The following is a 26093-nucleotide window of genomic DNA, read 5'->3' as shown; positions in this document are numbered from 1 at the left end:
GAAAAAACACATAGTTTTGTATTTGTTGGCCAACAATTCTTTGCCGTTAGTATGCAATAACAGTTCATGGCCAACGTCCTTCGGACAAAAGTCAGAGACTTGGCCTACAGAAAATCCGATCATGTGTACGAGGCTTAACACTTTGCACTTTATATTGGTACATGTGATTATTACCAGTTTCAAAGTCTACACTATTTAACATGCACTTATTTCGTTTTTTTGCTGGTATTGTACTAGCAACACGGTTTTCAGCACTGCACTTTTTAAATGTCAGTCCTTTAGCTATGGATCCACTTACTTTCTGTGGTCATTCACAAGCAAAATATACCTAATTAGGAATGGTCCAGATGTTTGAGTTGAACGTAAGTTCGACTCAAACATCGGGTGTTCGTATGTTTGAGCTCCGCTGCATGTCCCATAATGCACTGCGAGATCGTAGTGCATTGATGTCTGATGATTGGCAAAAGGCATGTACCTGACCTGCATGCTTTAGCCAACCACTGTGAGAGCCATAATTGGCCAAAGGCAGTTTTCCTTTAGCCAATCATGGCTCAGGGGGCTAAGTCCATGCCCCATACTTTATAAGGCTGCTTACATGGCAGCCATATATAGGATTATTAGTGGCATGCAGGCAGTTTAGTGTGTATATATATATATATATATATATATATATATATATATATATACACACACATTAACAGGGGCATGCAATTACAATATTTGCTCTAATATTTCACAGCAGGGCTCGTTGCTGCGCTCAACAACAGAATCTGTGAGGGCTTACAGTGTTGTGGCACCACCGCCACCAAAGGCCCAATTTTCTGTCCCTGTTTAACAAGGGCATGTAAATACAATATAATATTTCACAGCAGGGCCCGTTCCAGCGCCCACCATGAGTAACTGTGAGGGCTTACTGTGTTCTGGTACCACCAACACCTAAGGCCCAATTTTCTGCAGAGTATATAGGGCAGGCCGTATAGCATATACAGGCGGTCCCCTACTTTTAAACATTCAACTTACAAACAAAGGGAGACAACAGGAAGTGAGAAGAAATCTACCCCTAGGAAGGGAAATTCTCTCCTGTAAAGCCTCGTACACACGTCCGAGGAACTCGACGGGTGAAACACATCGTTTTACTCGTCGAGTTCCTTGTGAAGCCGCCGAGGATCTCGGCGAGCCAAATTTTCCCATTCCCGTCGAGGAAAAAGAAGACATGCTTTCTTTTTGGCCCGACGAGATCCTCGGCAAAAAAAAAAAAAAAAAAACAGCAAGCTTCTTGCTGGTTTTTGCCGAGAAACTTGGTCGTGTGTACGAGGCTTACGGCCCCGTACACACGGCCGAGGAACTCGACGTGCCAAACACATCGAGTTCCTCGGCCAGTTCAGCACTGAAGCCGCCGAGGAGCTCGGCGGGGCGAGAGCTCCCATAGAACAACGAGGAAATAGAGAACATGTTCTCTATTTCCTCGCCGAGCTCCTCGTCGGCTTCCTCGGCCGAAAGTGTACACACGACCAGTTTCCTCGGCAGAATTCAGCCAGAAACTCGGTCGGAAGCTGAATTCTGCCGAGGAAACTGGTCGTGTGTACGGGGCTTAAGAGTTAATATGGGAAAACGTGCCCCCACTGATGCTTTTTCAGCAATCCTTGTTTTCCTAAAAACCCAACATTTTCTAAATCCAATTGTCAGTGGGACAGAAAGTGAGGTGAAATCTTCTGAACGAGGCACAGACAGCAAAACAAATGTTACAGGGGTGATGATAACCCTTCTCTATGTTATCCAAAAAGCTTAAAAATATAATTTTTGGCTTAACCAGTTCCCGACCCCCGCATGTACATATACGTCCACAATATGGCACGTACAGGCACATGGGCGTACACGTACGTCCTCGCCTATTAGCGGGTGGGGGGTCCGATCGGGACCCCCCCCGCTACATGTGGAGGTCGGGTCCGCTCGGGGAGCGATCCGGGACCACGGCGCGGCTATTGGTTTATAGCCGCTCCGTCGCGATCGCTCCCCGGAGCTGAAGAACGGGGAGAGCCGTGTGTAAACACGGCTTCCCCGTCCTTCACTATGGCGGCGCATCGATCGCGTCATTCCCTTTATAGGGAAGACACGATCGATGACGTCATTCCTACAGCCACACCCCCAAACAGTTGTAAACACATACTAGGTGCACCCTAACTCCTACAGCGCCACCTGTGGTTAACTCCCAAACTGCAACTGTCATTTTCACAATAAAGAATGCAATTTAAATGCATTTTTTGCTGTGAAAATGACAATGGTCCCAAAAATGTGTCAAAATTGTCCGAAGTGTCCGCCATAATGTCGCAGTCATGAAAAAAATTGCTGATCGCCGCCATTAATAGTAAAAAAAAAAAAAAAAAAAAAAATGCAATAAAACTATCCCCTATTTTGTAAACACTATAAATTTTGCGCAAACCAATCGATAAACGCTTATTGCGATTTTTTTTACTAAAAATAGGTAGAAGAATACGTATCGGCCTAAACTGAGGAAAAAAATGTTTTTATATATGTTTTTGGGGGATATTTATTACAGCAAAAAGTAAAAAATATTGCTTTTTTTTCAAAATTGTCGCTCTATTTTTGTTTATAGCGCAAAAACTAAAAACCGCAGATGTGATCAAATACCACCAAAAGAAAGCTCTATTTGTGGGGAAAAAAGGACGCCAATTTTGTTTGGGAGCCACGTCGCACGACCGCGCAATTGTCTGTTAAAGCGACGCAGTCCCGAACTGTAAAAACACCTTGGGTCTTTAGGCTGCATATTGGTCCGGGGCTTAAGTGGTTAAGCTACACTTACAAAATGTCCCTGTTCCAAATTACAAACAGATTCAACTTAATTACAAACCTACAGTCCCTGTCTTGTTTGGACTGCCTGTATACTGCTGTTCAGAGTATATAGGGCCTGGGGGCCTCACGCCTTTTATTTTTTTAATTTGGTGGAATCCTCTCAGAGACTGGAGTGGGTCTATGATTTCAGAGGATTAGCCTGCTGTAGGCTGACCCTGAAGCCCTGTACACACAGGCCAGAATCTCATCAGGAAAAAACTGTTGTTTTTCCCGACGAGATTCTTGGCAAGAATCTCTTGCCGCCCAAATGTACAGACACTCCATTCAAAAGAACCGCGGTTCTTTTGACTGGCTAGAATGCATGATGTCATCACGTACGACGAGCATGCGCTTGTCACATTCGATGCCGTCGCCGACATCTTGCTGCACCCTGTCTATGCCTAGGAAGCTACCGCACATGCGTCAAAGTCATTTGGAGCATGCACAGGTTTCCACGGTGACAGGTAAGTATACACACTCTCTGGTTTCTCGGCAGGAAAACACTGCCGAGAATCACGATGAGAAAATAGAGAGCAGGTTCTCTATTTTTCTCGTCAAGACTTTAGGCAGTTTTCTTGATGAGAAACCTGAAAGCCTCGTACACACGCACGGTATACTCGGCAAGAAAGCTCTGTCAGCAGTTTTCTTGCTGGTTCTTGCCGAGTAAACCGAGCGTGAAAATTACAGGCGTGCAAAAGTAAGGGCACTCCAGTGACCCACATGAGAAGTATGGCCAAACAAGTTTTGGCCATACTTCTCTTTTAAGTTGAATGCTGGGTACAAAAACTTGACTATTTTCCTTAATAGCTGTATAGGATAAAAATACAATTTGTGTGCACAAAATGCTCTTGTAAGCATGATATTACCTTGTCAAAGTTACAGTGACATCATCACCATGTTGTGCATAGCCTGGGCAGGGTTCAGCCTGGATTTCTTATTTTTCAGATCTGGAAGATATAAGCAAAGTAAAACAATATTTAAATAGAAATATGCGTTCCCTCTTGTGTTTGGACAATATTTGTTCACCCAGAATTTCAGCTTGATAGAAATAAAATTTCAGTGTCCTATATTCCTATACAGTGTTAACAAAGTCTTCTATGGCTGTGTGTCTTATATATTGTTATTTAGCTGGGTATAAAGTTGTCAAAGACTACATTTTAGAAAGCTGTTCCATAACAGCGTAGTGTGTTAACTACTTTAGGACACTGGGCATGCTGCACACTGAAAAAACATCTTCAAAGTACACAGGGAATGTGTAGTACATTCAGTCCTTTTGCCCCACTGCCATATCTTCCCTCCCACTTGCAGGCAATTCTCAGCTCCTAAAATGAATCCAGGAGTTTCTATAAAATACAGCAACTGCTGATGTTAAAAATAGCTACATGGTGCAGTGTTTATCAACACTGTTTATATATAAAATAGAGAGATACAGAGTAATAAAGTTCATTTTGTATCTACTCTGTTTCATTTATTCAAAGCTGTCCGCTTTGATATGCTGTTAAAATCAGGTAAAGCAACATGACTAGTAAAATAAATAAACAAATAAACAAATAAATAAATAAATAGACTTTGTCCCTATTTACCCCCTTGATAACCCCCTTGCTTACTCTAATGAGCCCTTTTGAACTCCTTTCCTCCTTCTCCCTTCAACTATTGTTTTCCTGCTGTTCACTTTTCACTTTTGGCCGGACATTTCTCCCCCATGATCCAGCCAGCTCCAAATATTTCCAGCAAATAGCCCCCCCCCCAGTTCTTTCAGTAGGGGTTACAGTATATCCACCTGGACAGGAACCCTGCTTTTCCAGGCCTTAAACTATATATGCCTTCCTCAGCCACATACTGAGCATTCTCCCCATGGATTGGCTGAGACCACATAAATATTCAGGTCAAGGGTCTGCCTCATCCAGGCCACTACATTCTGGAATCCACTAGAAGGCAGACAGTAAGTAATTAATCCTGCAGCCATTGGGACCCAGACCAGCCAAAAATAACCACACAGCACTCCAATGTTAACAGAGGAGACATGAAAAACTTGATTTACCTGAGCCTCTCTAGCAACCTATTTTAGGAAAGTGCTGTATGCATTTCCCTGTTATCCTAAGTATTAACAAAGTTTTGGTTGATAAACAGATCCATGTCATTAAAAATTGTTCTGGTCTATGAAGGTGTGCAGAAGTGAGAGGTGAAGTGGTTAAAGAAGAAGGTGAGTCCCTTGAAACGTGTTAGCCTTTGGAACCTAGGCTGTTCCTCTGTGTGATGAGATGTGCTGATGGTCTGAAGCTGGATCCAATCTGACAAACTTGTACATATGTTAGTTTGTGAGTATATCACCCACTACTTGAATAATTAATAAAGGATATTTTAGGATAATGCACAAGGCTGGTCCGCCCTCTGTTTGTTTTATGGTTTATGGGAGTACCTTGTCACCTAGGCAAAAAAAGCCAAAATACAAAAAAAATCAGGAAACAATATATTTAAACCTGTGCTTTTTGATTCATTGTAGTGAATAAAAATGCAGTGTAATTGGTGCAGTTTCCAGTAAAAATACTTATGAATGTATGACAATGAATGTAAAATGCCAAAACCAGAGTTGCGCTGTGTTCTACTCTTCAACCGGATAGTTTTTGAAGCACATCTTCCAACTTGGGAATAAATAAATACAACAGACCTATATTTTTTGGTATCAGTTTATGGTTATGTTAAAGTACAAAACTTGTTTTACTTTTAGATAGAGTGGATAGGAATTAAAAACCTGGTCAGTCTTATATTGCTTCCTGTGTCCCTGTCAGGAAGATTTGCCCTTTCTATTTGTCCTGTTTTTCGTTATCACTGAGAATGTAAGTGAAAGAAAATCCTAAATTTTGGGTTGTCACTAGAACATGAAATCTTCCAATGGGGACACTACTTCTGGTGACCCTGGTGAAAACCAGGGGTTTATTTAGTTTGGTGGGATTTCTCTCACTTATATTTTATCTATGCGACTGGGAGTGGGGAATTCTCAATGGGAACATGGATGACCAAAAAAAAAGGAAAGGGTTAAAACCCTCCCTTATTCTATCCAAAAAAAGAAAGAAAAGGTTTTGCCTTTAATTTTAATTTATTAATAGATAACGTTGCAATACTATATTCTAGACTGACAGGCCCTATGTTGTTGCACTCATTACTTGGGAACAGACAGCTGCAAGTCATTGGTGGGATTTATTGATTACTGTTTTTTGTTTTTTGTTTTATCCCTTCACACCCACACAGCGCAGTCACTATTACTTATTTCATTTGCTTTCACCTTTGGCTAGGACCAATTTCAGGTAACTGCAGCAGTGCCCCCTAGGCTTAGAATATCGATAGTGCGAGAGCCCTTCCATTTCATTCGGGGTTATACTTTCATAACATTCTTCTGTTGTAAATAAAGTCAGTACGTACCACTCATACCATTTAAATTAAAGTGGGCATTTTGCTTACACCTATATTAAAAATGTCAAAAGTGAGACGGGGGTAGTCATAGCAGAAGAATTAATTGTATTGGTAACCGTCGCTGTTCTCAAGATTTTTTTTCAAAGTACAACATCATTAATCCAAAACAAACTTTTGCAATTGTCAACTAATTATCTAATTTCCCTTCCTATTTGCAACAAGGAGGTCATGGCAAGCAAAAAGGTGGCCTGATAATGACTTGTAGGCAGGGTGTTCTTTAATTCTTCTTCCCCAACAGTTTGTACAAACACTGTTCATCACAGCTGGCCAGGTCACAAATCTCCACTACTGTTTACTCACAGTTTCCCCTTTTTGAGTGAACGTGACAACAGACTTTCCTGTCAAGAAAGATATGCCACTGGGAGAGCTGTGAGATCAGAGAAGTTCCCATTAAGCATGCTTACCTCTTCTTTATGAGTGAATTTGTACTTTTATTCTGTAACAATTGACTTTAAAGTAGCTGTAAACCCAAAGTTAATGGCATTTAAATTGCTTAACCACTTCCATACAGGGCACTTATACACCTTCCTGCCCAGACCAATTTTCAGCTTTCAGCGCTGTTGCAATTTGAATGACAATTACACGGTCATGCTACACTGTACCCAAACTAAATTTTTATAATTTTGTTCCCACAAATAGAGCTTTCTTTTGATAGTATTTGATCACCTCTGGGATTTTTATTTTCTGCTAAAAAAAAAAAAAAAAATTTGCAAAAATGTAGAAAAAAAAACATTTGTTTTTGTTTCAGTTACAAAACATTGTAAATAAGTATGTTTTCTCCTTCACTGATGGGCACTGATGGTACTGCACTGAGAGGAACTGATAAGGAAGCACTGATGGGCACCGATGAGGTGGCACCAATGAGGTGGCACTGATAAGGTGGCATTGATGGGCACTGATGATGGGCACTAATATGCGGCACTGATAGGCGGCACGGATGGGCACTGATAGGCGGCATGGATGGGCACTGATAGGTGGCATGGATTGGCACAAATAGGCGACAGTGATGGGCACAGATAGGCGGCAAGTATGGGCACTGATAGGCGGCATGGATGGGAACTGATAGGCGGGATAGATGGGCACTAATAGGTGGTACAGATGGGCATGGATGAGCACTGATAGGTGGCATGGATGGGCATAGATGGACACTGATAGGTGGCACTAATGTACTGTAATGTGCTGTACTAATGGATGCCAATCAGTGCCAAACAATGCCACTGATTGGCATCCATTATTAATTTCTGATTGTCATCCCTGGTGGTCTAGGGTGGCAGATCTGTGGTGGGTATCCCTGGTGGTCTAGTGGCATCCCTGGTGGTCCAGTGTGGGCATCCTTGGGGGGGGGGGGCTGCGCTGATAATTGATCAGCACAAACCCCCCCTGTCAGAGGAGCAGCCGATCGGCTCTCCTCTACTCGCGTCTAACAGATTACCGGCTTTTGCTGTTTACATCGTGATCAGCCGTGATTGGACACAGCTGATCTCGTGGTAAAGAGTCTCCGTCAGAGACTCTTTACCTAGATCAGTGTTGCGGACTGACACCCCGCAACAACGATTGCCACGATGTCATGTGACGTCTGGTCAGGTCAGGATATTGAAACCACTTTGCCGCCGTCATTTTGTAATAGGGCGGGCAGCAAGTGGTTAAGTAATAAACATAAGCTGTATTTCATTTAAATAATTGTTTACAATTGTTTATATATACTGTATATATTTTTTTCATTCTTATGCCAGGTACACTTGATCGGTCAAACCAATGAGAATGGTCCGATGGACAGTTTTCATTAAACCAAACCGAGCGTGTGTAGGCTCAATCGGTTATTTATCAAGCAGTTAAAAAATGTTTTGACAATGTTGACACATTTCTGGTACCATTGTCATTTTCACAGCAAAAAATGCATTTAAATTGCATTCTTTATTGTGAAAATGACAGTTGCAGTTTGGGAGTTAACCACAGGGGGCGCTGAACGTGTTAGGCTTCACCTAGTGTGTGTTTACAACAGTAGGGGGGTGTGGCTGTAGGTCTGACATCATCGATTGTGTCTCCCCTATAAAGGGGATGACACGATCGATGCGCCACCACAGTGAAGCACGGGGAAGCCGTGTTTACATACGGCTCTCCCCGTTCTTCAGCTCCGGGGAGCGATCCCGATGGAGCGGCTATAAACGAATAGCCGCGCCGTCGTCCCGGATCGCTCCCCGAGGGATTAAGGGGTTAAAGCTGAACTGAACATTTGTCATGTAAAAATAAAAATGACCTGTAATGATGGGTTTCTCATTACTGACTGCTCCTGTGTTTAGTAAAACTTTTATTCATTCAACCTGGACACCACTGTAATTTCTGAATTTCTGGTGCAGACTCTCACAGTCACGGTTCTACTTCACTGACCAAATCAGTCACTTGTTGTATGCCTCTTTCATTCAGAAATCATTATTTTCACAGAATACAAGGCCTTCTCTGAATAAAGGAAGTGTGGATGAATGCCACAATCTCACCACTCCCAATTACAGAATTCCTTGCATTTTGTGATGTTTTGTGAATAGAGGAGGTGTATAATGAGCAACCCACTATACATGGTGTAGTAGAGCTGCGACTGTTAGATTCTGTGCCCAAAGTTTGTTAGGGACAGAGGTGTATGGATGGAATAAAAGTGAGGACCCATTCATACATAAATGGACAACTGCCATACAGAAAATTGCGGCAGTTTACTGTCCGGCAGATGTCCTTTCCAGCTGCAGTGAAGCCTCATACACATGATCGGTTTTCCCAGCAGGAAAACTGCCAGGAGAGCTTTTGGCTGGGAATCCCAGCCGTGTGTATGCTCCCTAGCAGTTTTCCCATCAGGAAAACAGATGGGAATCCCGATGGGAAAAAAGAGAACCCTGCTCTCTATTTTCTCGTCGGGTTTCCCGGCAGAGTGTTTCCTGCTGAGAAAACCGGTCGTCTGTATGGGTGATAAAATGTGCATGCTCGATAAACCAACGTTTTCTTTTCCCAATGGGATTCCCGGTCGTGTGTACAGGGCTTTAGTCTTTTTTTTTTTTAACAAACTTTATTTCAAGTGCACAAAAGTGACACTTCATTCATGTCACTGTACAGTGTGTTGTGCCACTGTACAGGGACATGTGATCCTGTCCAGTGCACTGTAATAAAAATGCAAAAAATGTGATGCAGCATGTCTGCATTTTATCACAGATCATTACAGTGCAGCCCTGGTCTGCATTTCAATGTGAATAGTACACAAGAAAACAGTTGATTTCTGTGTGTTCCAGCAGTGACTGGCGTTCTTCCAGCAGTATGTGTGAGTTGGCCATAAGTGTTTTACTAAATGCAGCAGTAGCCAGTATTAGGACAACAACTAAATACTGTACATTTTTACATGGCAAATGCAAAAAAGAAAAAAAATCCAAGAGTTCAGCTTCAATCAAAGAACCTAATGGTGGGTTTACTATTTATTATTTTAATAAAAGCTTTAGAATTAAAATGATTGAAAATTACTTTTGAAATTTTAGTAACATTAAATCATGAGATCGTAGTTACATTAATATATTATTATTATTTTACAGGATTTATATAGCGTCAACAGTATATACTTTAAGCATCACACCAGTGAATCTATGTCTTTTTTCAAATGTCTAATTTAGGTTGATTTGATGGTTGCATGGTATAACTATACAAGTTCACTTTGCATGAGGATAATGTATATCGTTTAACCACATTTGTCATATGAAAGACTGTTAATTCTTGTCACCCATAAACTTTGCCTATGTGGTGAAAGCTCCCCTTGTTGTTCTATATCATATACTTTTTTAAAGCTCAGCTCCAATCAAAACTTGTGTTATTTTTTTGCTTTTTTTTTGGCAAAGGGCTAGAACCTCTGCAATATTTTTTATCACTATAATTTCTATAATGGGGTCACAGAAAGCAATAAAACCCAACAGAGGTGTTAAGCTTTTTCTGCTCTATTCCTACTAAAGGTTTTTCCCAGAGCTGGACTTTAAATGCTTTAAAGATAAAATTGTAACAAATCATTTTAAAAACACAGATGGAACTGATTAATGTCAGGCACTTGCAGGTATTATATAATGGACACATAATTGCATGTCATTATTTTTCTCACAGCATACATTTAAGTTTTATTTGATCGTGAAAAATTTTACATTTTCAAGGAACGCACCTACTACAGAGTATCCAAATTAACAGTGACCTTGTTGTAACCTTTAGGTCTTCCAAAGTGCATGATCACATTGAATAAGCCCTTGAGACTATCATGTTTACCGTTTACATTTTAAAATTGGTTAGTTACATTGGTGCCTGCTGGTGCCTACAAAATTAGGCAACCACAGTAATTACAACATCCCAGCTTTGAAAGGAGTCCAAACTATAAAAGATTTATGTGATTTTTCTGCTGCTTCAAACGCATTACAAAAATGGACGCAAATAACTTTCCCAAATAAAACTCCCCTAGTTCAGTCTATTTTTAACAATTTTCAGTATTACAGTTATTATTGCTATTGTTACTTCTTGAAAGCTTTTAACGGGATACATGCAAGATGTTCAAATTGAAAGTTTTTTTTTTTTTTATAGCTAAGGAAATGAGAAAGTGTTCAAATATGTTAATTGGCTCCATTTGTTAAAGATGTTGCTCACTTATTTAAATATGATAACTATAAATAATATAGCAACAATTGTTAGAGATAAGCAAACTTTTTATCTTCTTCAGCTTGCATGCCTGTATATTATACCAGAGAGATGTTTACACTTTTGTTAAAAGCCTGTTTATTCTTTGTTAATTACTTAACACTAGTTAACAAAGTAAACACAAGGACAAACAAGGCTTTTTTTGTGACACTGGATGGGATATACTAAAACTGGTGCACAACAAATCTGGTGCCTCTGTGCACAGTAACCAATCAGCTTTTAATTTCAACTTTTTTATTAAAGCGGAGGTTCACCCATAGCTTACACATTTTCCCCTTAGCTTCATGCTCGTTTTGTCTAGGGGAATTGGCTATTTGTTTTAAAATATGATCCGTACTTACCCGTTTATGAGATGCATCTTCTCCGCCGCTTCCGGGTATGGGCTGCGGGACTGGGCGTTCCTTCTTGATTGACAGTCTTCCGAGAGGCTTCCGACGGTCGCATCCATCGCGTCACGATTTTCCGAAAGAAGCCGAACGTCGGTGCGCAGGCGCAGTATAGAGCCGCACCGACGTTCGGCTTCTTTCGGCTACGAGTGACGCGATGGATGCGACCGTTGGAAGCCTCTGGGAAGACTTTCAATCAAGAAGGAACGCCCGCTCCCGAAGACCCATACCCGGAAGCGACGGAGAGGATGCATCTCTAAAACGGGTAAGTACGGATCATATTTTAAAACAAATAGCCGATTCCCCTAGACAAAACAAGCATGAAGCTAAGGGGAAAATAGAAAAAATAAACGAATTGGGTGAACTCCCGCTTTAAGGTTGGGTTCACACCGTTGTGAATTGGATCCCTGCATCCAATTCACAATAGCAAGATATTTTGACCGTCTCTTTTTGCAGCCGGTTCACATATCTCTGAAGCGGGTCCAGTGTGATTTGCACAAAAACACTGTGCGTCTTTTGGTCAGTTTCAGGTCTGAATTTAGCCCAACATTTGGGCTGAAATTGCACCTGATATGGTGAACCAGGATGGTGAACCAGGATGCACCGGACCCCTGCTGTGAGCCACATATGTGAACCCAGCCTTAAGCTTTGACAATAAAACCTAGAGGCTGATGCAGAGTTACATCAGATTCTGTGTGCACCAGTTTTGGTAAATCTCTCCAATTGTGTTGCAATTTTTTTTTTTTTATATGCAATCCTTAGAAAAAAGAGCTAAAAAGCACAACCTTTTTCCACTTGGTGCATTGTTAGTTTGAAAATACTGCTACTGGAGATGACAAGTATACGTTTATTCCATAAATTGTCTGATTCAAATGGCACTAAAAGTATTTTTCTTGTAAAAACATTATTTACAAATTACATTTAGACAATTTTTTTTTATTCTCATATTTGCTCTTTTTTTAATGCAACACTAAAGAGCATACAATATGAATGAAAATTGTTTTAAATATTACAGCAAGAAAAATCAGCAAGAACATTATCATTAGTGGGGGAAAACTAAGGGTTAATAATGGCATTATTTAGAAACACATTTTTCTATTAAAGGGGTTGTAAAGGTAAAAAAATATTCCCTGAATAGCTTCCTTTACATTAGTGCAGTCCTCCTTCACTTACCTCATCCTTCGATTTTGCTTTTAAATGTCCTTATTTCTTCTGAGAAATCCTCACTTCATGTTCTTCTGTCTGTAACTCCACACAGTAATGCAAGGCTTTCTCCCTGGTGTGGAGTGTCGTGCTTGCCCCCTCCCTTGAGGGGGGAGGGGGCGAGCAGGAGAGTCAGGACATCCACTAACACACCGTTCCTTTCTCTATCTGCAACGTAGAGAGCGCCCTGACTCTCCTACTCGCCTCCTCAAGGGAGGGGGCGAGCACGACACTCTGCACCAGGGAGAAAGCCTCGCATTACTGTGTGGAGTTACAGATAGATGAACAGGAAGTGAGTATTTCTCAGAAGAAATAAGGACATTTAAAAGCAAAACCGAAGGATGGGGTAAGTGAAGGAGGACTGCACTAAGGTAAAGGAAACTATTTAGGGAAAAAAAATACCTTTACAACTCCTTTACGTTGCTTTCACTGAGATAATTCAAATTGATTCAAATTAACTGACATTAATTTGAAGGTCATACCTTAGATCTGCAGATGAATGAAACAGAGTAGCTAAAAAGTAGAAATTTGACTTTGTATATTCTTTTGTTTGACCTAAGCAGTGTTTATAAACCCTCTTTGGAAAATTCATGAAGAGAGTCATAGAAATCCTTTAGAATTCTGTTAGCACCGAAAGTGACAGTGCTTTGTGCCTGATTTATGTAGCTGTCAGAGACATGAGTAAATAAATCTGTCAATGCCAGAACTGAAGTTGGAGTGTCCATACTGGACACTCCTTCCTCAATGCACTCCCACCTTGACCATAAAACATGAATAGCTGAGGGGTTTTGTACTGGGTGGGCAGAGCCTGATGAGGAACTGGGAAACTAGTTCCTTATCAGGTCTATTTTACTTTTGATTGACAATGCATGGCATTGGGCAGATCTATATGTGCTATTAAGTCCAATGGTGGCTTTGGGACTCGCCCACTGCTGTGCACTGTCAATCACATACCTAGTCTCATACTTCCCACCTAACAGGCGAGCAGCCATAAATTTGAGTTGTTGGGGAGATGAAGCCTGGTGGAGAACTCTGAAAGATTTGTTTACCATCAGTTCCGCCTTGCCTGTGATTGACAGCAGATAGTGGCTACGGAATCTGCCCATTCCCAAAAATGTCATGTTGCACATTTTTTTTTTTTGCCAGGAGCAGTGATTTTAAAGCCAATCCTGTTGGTAATGCACACTAAATTGTAGCTCCCCAAGCTATCATCTGATATATGAAGGAAGCAGGGATAGTAGTGACATCATTGGGACGTTTCCTCTAGTAGAAATACTCGCTGGCATTCCAGCACTAAAGGTTGAATGAGGGGAGGCAAGTTTTTTTTTTTTATTTGAACACAATTTAAATGCCAGCTCTGTAGCACGGGTCTTTAAAGCCCAACTCTTTAAAGCCCAGCTCTTTCATTGCCCTCACCACCACACTAAATGTGTTAAGGCTCCATGCACACTGAAGCTCATAAACTGCTGTTTATTGGCGTTTTGGTGTTTTTTTTAAAAGCCAATAATCTGCACTCTATGTTAGCCTATGCGTTTTTAGTGTTAATGAGCAGTGGAGATTATGGGCTTTTTTCTGGACACAAGAAATTTCCGTTCAAAGTGCTGTTTTTCGGCGGGAAAAAATGCAAAAAAAACGCAAAATGCTAATAAATGCTCAAAAACACTCTAAAACGCAGCTCGCCAGCATTTTTTGATCCATTGAAAAAAAGCTAAAAAACGCTAACACTGAAAAACGCTAATAAACGCTATTGCAGAAACGCTAAAAAACTTTGAAAGGCTCTCTGCAAAGCTACTGGCGTTTTTTTTTATAGCTTTTTTTAGCATCCAGTGTGCATGAAGCCTAAATGTTTTGTTAGATATAAATAAGCAGCAATACTTACCTTATTGCTACCACAGTCTTCCTCCCACCATCTACTTAGCGTTTAGCTTAAATTTACATTTCCTTTTGTAATTTTGGCAAGATTCAAAACTCTTAAAGCAAGGTTGCAAAATTCTTGTCACTCAATATTATTCCCTCTGGCAAATTTGAAAAATAAGCTTGCTTGCATTAAAACAAACAAGCATTTCTATCCTATCATGTCTACCAGAATGTCCTGCACAGGGGGGTCGATTTACTAAAATTGGAGAGTGCAAAATCTGGTGCAGCTATGCATGGTACTGTGCAGATGTTGCACTCTCCAGTTTTAGTGAATCAACTCTTTAGATAGTAAAATTCTTCCACTGCAGTCTTTCATTATCATTATCATTATCATTACCAAATTGTGAGCGTTTTTCAAGTGCGTTCGATAACCCTGAGAATGTTCTTGTGTGAGAAAACAACATAAATTGTTAATTCCCTTTAGGCTAAGTTCACAACTATGCGGGTGGTTCCTGCTGTGGGTCATGCCTATTTCCACAGCCGCAAACACACAATCTGCTGGTCACTGGTGCAATGCTTTAGAGGCTCCAGAAACAAAAAATAATGAATGCACATTTTTTTACCTGCAAAAAAATGTGCATTTATTATTTTTTGTTAAAAGGTGAACTTATCCTTTAATTCAAGATACACAGACATCGAAAAATAAGCTTGTTAATAGAAAAATAGGAAACATCCTGTTAGTACGTGTGTAAACTATTACAGTTTTGTTGAAAATTTTGCAAATTAACATTATGAAAATGTGCCTTACATGTCAGTTATTGACTGTATTTAAATTTGTATGTTATTTTTTATTTCGATTTTTTTAATATAGTTATAAAAATGGCATGTTATTATATTGATTGAAGTGTTTACATAGCCATACATACTTGTCTTTCCTAATTGTGAGCAAAGGAAAAATAGGTGGTGTGAAAAGAAAACACAGAGAGGTCTACCTTTGATTGATAACCTGTGTAGAAAAACATATAAGGAATCGTATTGCAATACGGCTCTTTTTATTTCTCTTGTCATTTTGGTTTCGTTTTTGCCTACTAGGAGACTTTACCTGTCTATCACCTGCCAGATGGATCAAATTTCTTCACACTACCTAACCTATCAAGTAAAAAAAATGTTGCCAGGGATTCACTGGAGATTATTACTCACCACATCCCATGTATATAAAAAAAAAGACCAAATCCTTTCCCGTGGAGCAGCCCAAAAATTTCTGGGATTTTGAGTTGATCTATCTTAGCAAGCCCAGTGCAAGTAATTCTAGCCTTCCTGATTCTGTTTCCTGATAAATTTTGCAGCAACATATTTCTGTCCGTGTGTGTTTCTGATAAACATGTAACATCAACCTATTTTCTGCATATGAATATATTTGGGTAGATTCACATAGAATGGCCTAAAATTAGGACGGCCTAGCCTAGTCTTTTTAGGCTACACCGCCGTAAATTTTTTAGGCTATTAGTGATTCTCAAACCACTTACCTTCAAATTTTCGGCGGCGTAGCCTAAAACGAGCGGGCGTAAGCGCACCTAATTCAAATGACTGGGAGGGGGGCGTGTATTATGGAAATGAGGCTTGACCTCACGTTTTTGACGTTTTTTGACACTGCGCATGCGCCGGGCGACTACATTTCCCAGTGCGCATTGTGGCTAAGTAGGCCGTACGGGCATATTGATTTTGACGCGGACGTAAACGAAGTAACTCCCGATTCGCGGACGACTTGCGCAAACGACGTAAAAAATTCGAACCTCGCGGCGGGAACGGCGGCCGTACTTAACATTGTTATTCCACTTCATAGATGGAATAACTTTAGGCGTACTCCTATCGCGTACGGAAACGACGTAATGCGACGGTGTAGGCCCGGCGTACGCTAGTGAATCGGCGTGAATCGGCGTATCCCCTCATTTACATAATCTAGGCCGGCCGCAATGGAAGCGCTATCTAGCAGCCAAAAGAAACATTATTATTATTATTATTATTATTATTATTATTATTTTTTACGTTTATTCTGTGCAGTGTTTTTTTCTACTAGAAAAAGTTTTTTCCAAAAGAAACATTGCAACCTAAGATAGAACGGCGCAAGCCAGCCTATCTTAGATATGTTTAAGGGTATCTCTGTTTGAGAATACACTTAAACATAGGCCGGCTTAGATTCAGAGTTAGGTCGGCTTATCTGTAGATAAGCCGGCCTAACTCTTTGTGAATCTACCTAACTATTTCTATATAGTTGACTAGCTGCTGAAAAGAAACAGGGGGGTTGGTTTTCTTAAATGCAAGGGAAGTTCCGCTGTCCAGAGAATTTTCACCCAGAGCTTAGTGAAAATGGTCAAACTTCATTTTGTAAAGAATACTGAATCATCTGCAAAGCAAATAAAAAAATGCAATTTTGCTTGCGCATGATTTGATGATGGAATTCAGTAGAGCTTTACCTCATTCACTACACTCTATGCAAGTTTCCCTTGGAAAGTGAACAGTCTATTTGTCTTTTGTAAATCAGCTCCATGGAAGGTAGGTCAGGTAGGTGACCATGGGATACACACCGAACATACACATGCTTCCCAATTTAAAAAATTGGTACAAACTATTAATTAGAAATTGCCAAAACTGACAACAAAAACTGCCCAATTTAGGTCAAATCACAGTTTCGGTAAAACATTATCATAACAACTAATAATACATACAAAGAGACATTAAAAATCTAAGATATTCCTTTATAAAGGGGAAAGTCCAAATGAAGAGCTTAGTAGACAATATATATGAACAGCAGATTGGTACAAAGAATAGGGCTAGTGATTTCCTGGAAAATACTTGTTTTTCAAAGCCATTGAACTTTGAAATAGTGGCGAGTGCATTTGTTCACTTGAAAAGAGATTCACCCCAATTCAGGCCAGTCTTCAGAAATAAGATATTACCATTAAATATTAATTTGGCAATGGGTAAATAGATCTGGCCTTTGCTTCTAGTTCATTACCATGTTGCACAGCCAGTTAAATGTCCTTGTTTGGATTAGTCTAATTCCAAATAAAAACATAATAAGGTCCAAATAAAAACGAAAAATGACTTTGTGGTGATGTGAATAGCCAGTAAGAATGAACACCATGCCATGTTTGTAATTAGACAAACGCTTATTGGCACAGTTACTCGACGAGGTTCAGTCAGTGAGGGAGGAAGACACACTTCAGAAAAATCTCAAATCCAGTTACCTTGTTATGCACAAGCCTCATAATATAAGAGAATAACTTAGCAGTTAGCACACCACAACCATGAACTGAATGTGGTCCCATTGATCTCAAAGGTCAAGTTTGACAAGTTAAGTTAAATTTTCTGCAGACATGAAGCAAAACATTGTGGCCATGACATATGTACTTTCTCCTTTGGCTACCACGGTAAGCTTTATTTGGGTGGTTGGGATCAACTGCGCCTGGGTGAAAGGGGCCTTACTTTTTTTGGCTTCATTTATAAATGTTTTGAAGAGCAAACAAACAATTTCTGTCCAAAAAAAATTATTTTCTTTCTTAGTAATGTTTGTAAATCTTTTCACTATAACACAGCAATAGAGAGTTACAAGTGAAAATTATAATCTTAAAGAAGTTGTAAAGGAAAAAATGTTTTTTTTTGCTGAAATGACTGTTTACAGGGTATAGAGACATAAAAGTTAACTGATTCCTTTTAAAAATGATTAAAAATAGATACAAATCAATCATATAATGTACCTGTAGTTTCTAGTTTCGTTTTTGCATGTTGTTTCCTGCTTCTGTGATGTACAGAGCCACAGTCAATACAGGGCAGTGATGGTTTGGAAAACGAAACTGATTGGTGCTGAGGGGTTTTAGACACATAGTAATCACACCTCCTTGATTAGTGACCACAGAGAGAAAGCTCCCAGTATTGTGGTTATCAGGAAACAGACAACCAGGAAGTGTGGAGATCAGAGAAGAATTACAGCAACTTGAGAGCAAAAACGAACAATGAGGACATGAAAACAGCACTGCATTAAGGTAAAGGAAGCTATTAAGATAATAAAAAAAAATCCTTTACCAACCCTTTAACACTTCAGTTTAAATCTAGTTTGAAAAGAAGCAAAAATGTATTAATTTATTATTATCAAATAAACATTTTGCATTGAATTTGGCACCCCTTTTATGTTGTACCTGGATGCAAATTCTTCCCTTTGGTTTTCTTTTATGCTGGCCTTAAAAAGGTGTGTACACAAATACACAAATAACTTTGGCCTATTCATAAGCATCTTGGCTGATGAATTCTGTGATCGCCAATAAACATCAATCACTTTTGTTAGCATGCTGTGAGAACTTTCTTTACTTTTCTCTTGATGTTTGGTTTCTGATATTGGTAGTGACAGGATTACAAAACTGTAACAGCCACAGTCCAGAAATAAAATCAGCATGTGAAACACCAATTTTATGTGAATAAGAATTATTTTGTTTTTGCTTTTTTATCCTAATAGAGGCTGGCTTGGTCTGCCTTATATTATGCAAGCATGTAAATGTTACTGAATTCGGATTTCCTTTTAGCCCATTAGTTTGGGTGAGAGTCAGAAAATATTCACAAAAATAAAATAATAGTTTAAGAATCTCTTAAGCCCTGTACACACGATCGGTTTGTCCGATGAAAACAAACTGATGGACTGTTTTCATCAGACAAACCGATCTTGTGTGGGCCCCATCGGTTTGTTTTCCATCGGTGAAAAAAAATAGAACATGTTTTAAAGTTTTCCTATGGATAAAAAAACAATAGAAAAAAACGATCGTCTGTGTGGAAGTCAATCGGTCAGAAATCCACGCATGCTTAGAATCAAGTTGACGCATGCTCGGAAGCATTGAACTTCATTTTTCTTAGCACGTCATAGTGTTTTACGGCACCTCGTTTTGGCACGGTCAGATTTTTGACTGATGGTGTGTAGGCAAGACTGATGAAAGTCAGCTTCATCGGATATCCAATGAAACAATCAATCAGATTAGATTCCATCAGATATCCGATCGTGTGTACGAGGCTTTGACCATTCTTCACAGTTTTGCAGAGAAGAGTGAAGAGTTAAGGCCGTACACACGATCGGATTTTCCGACAGAATTGTGTGATGGCAGACTGTTGAAAATCTGACCGTTTGTATGCTCCATCGGACAATTGTTGTCGGAATTTCCGCCAACAAATGTGGGATAGCATGCTTTAAAATTTTCCGACAACAAATGTGTGTTGTCGGATTATGCAATCGTGTGTACAGAAGTCCATCGGAAAAAAATGCATGCTCAGAAGCAATGCTAACCATAACACAACATTAGCAGAAGCTGTGCAAACGGTGGCGCTAAAGAGCTGAAAAACCAAGGCTTTTCATGTTTGTTGGCCAACAATTCTTTGCTGTCTGTATGCAATACAAGTTCACGGCAAACGCCCTTTGGACAAAAGTCGGCTTTGTCCACAGAGAGTCTGATTGTGTGTACGAGGCTTAACTTACACAAGAAGTTACTGCTTATAAAAATACATTGTATGGTAACTACTATCATAACTACTATCATAATAGTCTTTACAAATATATACTGTATGCAACCCCATAGCAGTATTAGAGAGGAGCATGTTTTAATAATGTTATGAAAGAAAATCAAAAGGGTAACAATATTTTTAAAGTATAGTACCTATTTTTTTTTACATCCAGAGAGAGACACGAAAAAAACTATTAAAATATAGCCTTGTTCCTTATGTTTTGATTTAACCTATCTGCAGTCTGCATTGTACAATATGGAGATTGATATACTTCACACCATGATGACAAGGCATTAAGGATCATTTTAGTTGTACATTCTGCTGGGTTTGTTGTTTGTAAACAAGATTGTTGTTTACCTTTCCTGCTGCCTTTGCCACCAGAGCACTATTCCACTATTGAGAATTTTTCATGTGAAGTCTGCATGGAAACCCACACTCACAGGAGTGCCAATCTTCTAAATCCCCCACAGCACTTACTGTTTCCTTTCTGATGTTACTATTTTGTTCTGAAATGACATTAAGTTCAGCAGGGAGATCATTCAGAGGCCTCGTACACACGACCGGGTTTCTCGGCAAAAACCAGCAAGAAAACTGCTTCTTGCCGAGATTCCCGTTCGCGTGTACGAGGCATTCAGGTTTCTCATCTGGAAATCTGGCCAGAATCTCGTCGAGATTCTTGTTGGCCTGTTTCCCGACGAGAAAGCCGAGAAAGCCGAGAGTGTGTATACTTACCTGTCACCGTGGAAACCAGCGCATGCTCGAAATGACTTTGACACATGCGCGGTAGCTTCCACGGCCTAGGTAGGGTGAAGCAAGATGGCGGCGATGGCATCGAATGTGACAAGCGTTCTTTCCGTCATTTCAAGAGAACCGCGATTTTTTGGAAATGAAAGTCAGTGCACTCCTGCGGCAAGAGTTTCTTGCCAATAATCTCGTCAGGGAAAACGTCGGGTTTTTCCTGACAAGATTCTCGGACGTGTGTACGAGGTCACAGTCTTCCTTCTCTGATATCTCCTTTTGAAGGTTTTTTTTTTGTGTAAAAGACTAAATTCATCTTTACAAGTGGAATTGCACTTTTCATATTGATAATAGCCTTTCCTATTGTCTATTCTGCCCAATTATACCTATTTATTTTTTATCTTATTTCCTCTTTTTCTTTCATCAAACTACGTCTGTGACAGTCTTGACTTTGCACACTTTTTTTTCAGAACTTGATCAGACAGGCAGTAATGTGCAACTTGAGGTTTACTGTATACATGCAAGACAAATTCACTATGCCAATAAATTGGAGATATGTAACATAAAGAATGCTAGGTAGAATCACAATGCAGATTTACAGTATCTAGGAGAACAAAGTATAACAAGCAATCACTAGTAGTAAACAGATGGATACAGTTCAGTCTTGTAAAAATACAGATACCTGTGGTGTCTTGGGGAGTAACACCTCTCCCACAAGTAGGCTGACTATAGCTTGAAACCCAGGTTGTCGACCACTGGGATCTCCAGACAGGCTTCACAGAGGGGAAGAGGAAAGAGTCTCAGATCTAGATGTCTAGGTGGTGAAAGACATCCTAGGGATTGGTTTACAAGGAGTCAGTTAAAGACAAAGAACTACCCTTCTGGAAAGGCAGTACTCCATGGACAAATAGCACAGTGCCCAAAATTGAGTCTGGAACTTAAGACAACGCCGTGTGCTCTTGCAATGTCATCCGTGGGAACAACACACTGGGAACAATGAAGGAGGACCCTTGGCTGGTGACAGCAAACATGCCTAGTCACTGTTGTCCGATGTGGTCTTTCTGAGCACCTGAGGTAAGAAACAACATTATTTGTATCCCTTGGGTGTGTACAGGAGTCCTGGAATTGTGTCACCCCAAGGAATTGTGGAATGACCCTGCACCCACAGTGGAACAAGAAAGATAAAGAGGGATTCCACTACACTTGCAATCCAGCTGGATTAGTAAAAGGGAAGGGTAGGTACTGTATAAACACACAGATTTTTCTTTCTCTGTAACCCAAAGAGGAACTAACTGCAGTGTGTGCTAGTCAACATGGAGGGGCAACATTGCTAAAATGAAACAAGTTTAATATTGTATGTTTTCAAAGAACATGTAGAACGTAATTTTCAAATTCAAAACATCTATACATGACTATATATTGTGCTAGTCTGGGTAAAAATGGCACACAAGGTGGTTCATGGGAGGTAATTGTCCCCAGAATGTGGATTGGGGTAAACATGGGCTCCAGAGAACAATAAAAGATTTAGTAAAGGGCACTCCCAAAACAATCACCGTGATCAAGTGCAAAATGTGATCTATTCAAATAATATATATATATATATATGTGTTTGTGATTGTGTATAGACGTGTATTAGTGAATTGCTTTACTACAAACATATGCACACACGTTACAGAAAAAAACACATATATCATGAAAAGCAGCTCCAGAAATCTTTTTAGATGATTTCACTCTGACTCCATGTGAAAAATAAAAAAGTCCAAACAATATTTGTGACTTTTTACCCAAAGTGACAACAAAATGCGCTCAGCAGATGGCTCTGGCCAGCAAGTGACCATAAGACATGAAGTAACTCCTCAATTCCTGGAAACCATTCAACAATCTCTTTCCAATCAATTGTTCACATGTGTGAGACCAACCAGATCAAATCCTTAAGCCTCGTACACACGACCGGTTTTCTCTGAAAAAAACAGCAAGAAAACTGCTTCTTGCCGAGATTACCGTTCATGTGTACGAGGCATTCAGGTTTCTCGTCAGGAAATCTGGCCAGAATCTCGACGAGAAAAAAAGAGAACCTGCTCTCTTTTTTCTCGTCGAGATTCTGGTCGGCCTGTTTCCCGACGAGAAACCCGAGAGTGTGTATACTTACCTGTCGCCGTGGAAACCCGCGCATGCTCGAAAAGACTTTGACGCATGCGCGGTAGCTTCCGTGGCATAGGTAGGGTGAAGCAAGATGGCGGTGACGGCGATGACGTCACTGCGTTCTTTCCTTTCAAGAGAACCGCGGTTCTTTTGAAACGAGAGTCTGTACACTCGGGCGGCAAGTGTTTCTTGCCAAAAATCTCGTCAGGGCCTTAGTGTCTATCCTCCGCTCCAATCTCACACATCTGCAAATCAAGCTCCGCCCAAAAAGAGTCAGGGAAAGCAGATATAGTATAACGCTTGTTTATTGTTAAAAATTGTCACTTACAATTTTTTCAGCAAGGGAGTGCATCAGTATATCAGGAACACCCAGTGCGGTGGAAGTCCATTCAGACAGCGAAATCTGACCAGCGGTGTATACTATGCATTAAGCAACCCCCACAGCGGAAGTGACATGGAGTGCGTGTCAGACCTACCTCCTATGCATTTCGCATTCCAGCATGCGTCATCAGGAAGCTCCAGAGAAGCCTGGTGAGTAGTGTTTGGCGAATGGTTAGGGCAGAGCATAAGTTTGACCCGAACATTTTGGTGAACATCCGAATTATCAGGGTGTTTGACCGTGTGTTCAGCCTGTCGAACGCCCCACAATGCACTGCATGCCACACAGTGCATTCTAAGCCCTGATTGGCTGAAGCAATGAAGGCTTTGTCCAATCAGGGTACAGAGCACTGTCAGAGCCATGATTGGAGAAAATCATGATGACTTTTTCCAATCATGGCTCATTGCTCATAGACCCACCCCACTCTATACACAGTTTCCTTCCAGAAGAGCAATTTGTAGTGTGATATTGGAATGGAGATAGATAGTATGGGGCTCTGTTCATTGCTACTAGCGAGTTAGTGTGCTATTCTGATTAAGAGTGTAAAGTGTCAATATAGTGTGAAAATAGTGATAGTGCAGAGTCAGTGTAGTGCGTCAATGCAGTTTTACTTTAGTATCAGTGTAGTGCATCCGGAAGTTTTACTGCAGTATATTGAAGTGTATCAGTGTAGGGAGTCAGGGCAGTTTTGCTGCAGTTTATTGAAGTGTGTCAGTGCAGTTTTACTGTAGTATATTACAGTGTGTCAGTGCAGTTTTACTGCAGTATATTGTAGCGCGTCAGTGCAGTTTTACTGCAGTATATTGTGTGTGTGTCAGCACAGTTTTACTGAAGTATATTGTAGTGCATCAATGCAGATTTACTGCATTATATTGAAGCGTGCCAGTGCAGTTTTACTGCAGTATATTTGTTGGGGGCAACCTGATGTATTGCTAATATTTGTTTTTACAACCAAGGTTAACCGTACTGACATGTGCAGTGAAGTTACAGAGAAATTTGGACCCAGGCAGTTTGCATAGCAAAAGGGCTTGTTTCCCAACCTGTGCTATAAGCTTCAAAGAGTTTTGTGACAATGGACTGCAATACCTCCCCCATAGAGAATGTCTTGGTAGTGCAACTATGGGCACAGAAGGCATAGGGGGTTGGCAATGAGAGGTAGTGTGAATGAGTAATGAGTGAGGTTTGTAAAAAAGAGTTTGAGAGAGAGCTCTGTCTCTACTCTCTTGGGAACAAGCTTGCAGTGAGGTTGGGACTCTGTTATCTGAAGGCCTATGCTGAAACTACATGGACTAGGCCTTATGGAAGCCTGGCCTGTATTTTGGGCCTAGCCATGTGGTGACGGCCTACCTCTTTCACATCATGAGCTCAGCCGAGGAGGAGAGCAACTGTTGAGTATACTTCTATCTTATTTGCCAGTATTGTATTAGGCCATATGCATTTTCTGTTAGAGTATTGTGTATTATGCTATAGACACTTTCTGTTCGAATAAATGTAACTGTTTGACTCAAATGTGTCTGTCTTATTAATTAGCTTTTAGCCTTAGGCCTAGTACACACTTTGGTCTTATATACTAGCAAGCAAGGGACTCATATACAGTAATACAGATGCAATAGTTATATATATGCTATAAATTACAGTACACAAATAGTTATTATTAATTATTGCATGATTTATTACAACAATATTGTAGTGCGTCAGTGCAAGTTTACTGCAGTATATTGAAGTGTGCCAATGCAGTTTTTTCCTGCAGTATAGTGAAGTGCATCAGTGTAATTTTACTGCAGTATATTTAAGTGCATCAGTGTAGTTTTACTGCAGTATATTGTAGTGCATCAGTGCAGATGTACTGCAGTATATTGAAGTGGGCCAATGCAGTTTTACTGCAGTATATTGTAGTGTGTCAGTTGAGTGCCTCTGTGCAGTGCAGTGTTTTACATTGCATTACATAACATTTAGTACTGTATACAGTGCTGTATACCCCACTTTTTTTTGGTTGCTGCATGTTATTTTTTGGGAGGCATTTTTTTTTTGCCTGTGTTTGCCCCCTCTTTTTTAATTGTGAGCCACAGTTTTTGTGACTGCACAGTTGTCCCCCCTTTTGAATTTTTTATAGTTTTGACATTTCTGTTAGCGACAGTTCTCGCGTTAAAGTTCCCTTATCTCTATTACATTTCAGTAATAAGCCCCAAATCATGTTTGGGAGGCAAACCTGGAGAGGCAGACATTCCTGCCACTGTGAGGGGGTCAGCAGCATATGTGTCCACAGGCAAAGGTGGACATGGTCCATCCCTGAGGCAGGGCACCATTTTCTCTGTTTAGTGATGTTGCCCATGCTGTCCAGCCACAGCATGCAGCGGAGGTGGTGGACCAGCTTACTAAACCATCCTCATCCTCCTCATCCTTCATCATCCAAGCAGAGACTAGTGCACAGTTATTCTGTCTCCTTGTCCACAGCTACTCCTGTCATAGCCCCAGCATCATGCATGAAGAAGTCAGCACAGTTATTTGAACACAGCATCAGTTACTTGACAATGCACAGGCATGTGATTCTGATGTTGGTTCTGAAGTTGAGGAATGGACTAACATGAGCCTAAAGAGAGGGAAGAACACTAATAAACAACAAATTGGCAGTGATATTCCTCCAGCCACAGCATATTGCCAAGTTGGCTCCAGTGATAATGGGGATCAAGGGGATGATGATGATGAGGTTTCTGATATGACTTGGGTGGCGGAGAGAGCAGAAGAGGAAATTGAGGGTGAGGCACAACCCCAACAAGGCAGGATAACCCACTGGGCATCTTCAGAAGTGGGAGTGACTAAACGTG

Source organism: Rana temporaria, chromosome 11, assembly GCF_905171775.1.
Source record: "Rana temporaria chromosome 11, aRanTem1.1, whole genome shotgun sequence".
In the NCBI taxonomy this organism is placed as follows: Eukaryota; Metazoa; Chordata; class Amphibia; order Anura; family Ranidae; genus Rana; species Rana temporaria.
The sequence above is the reverse complement of the archived record's forward strand: the minus strand, read 5'-3'. Positions refer to the sequence as shown.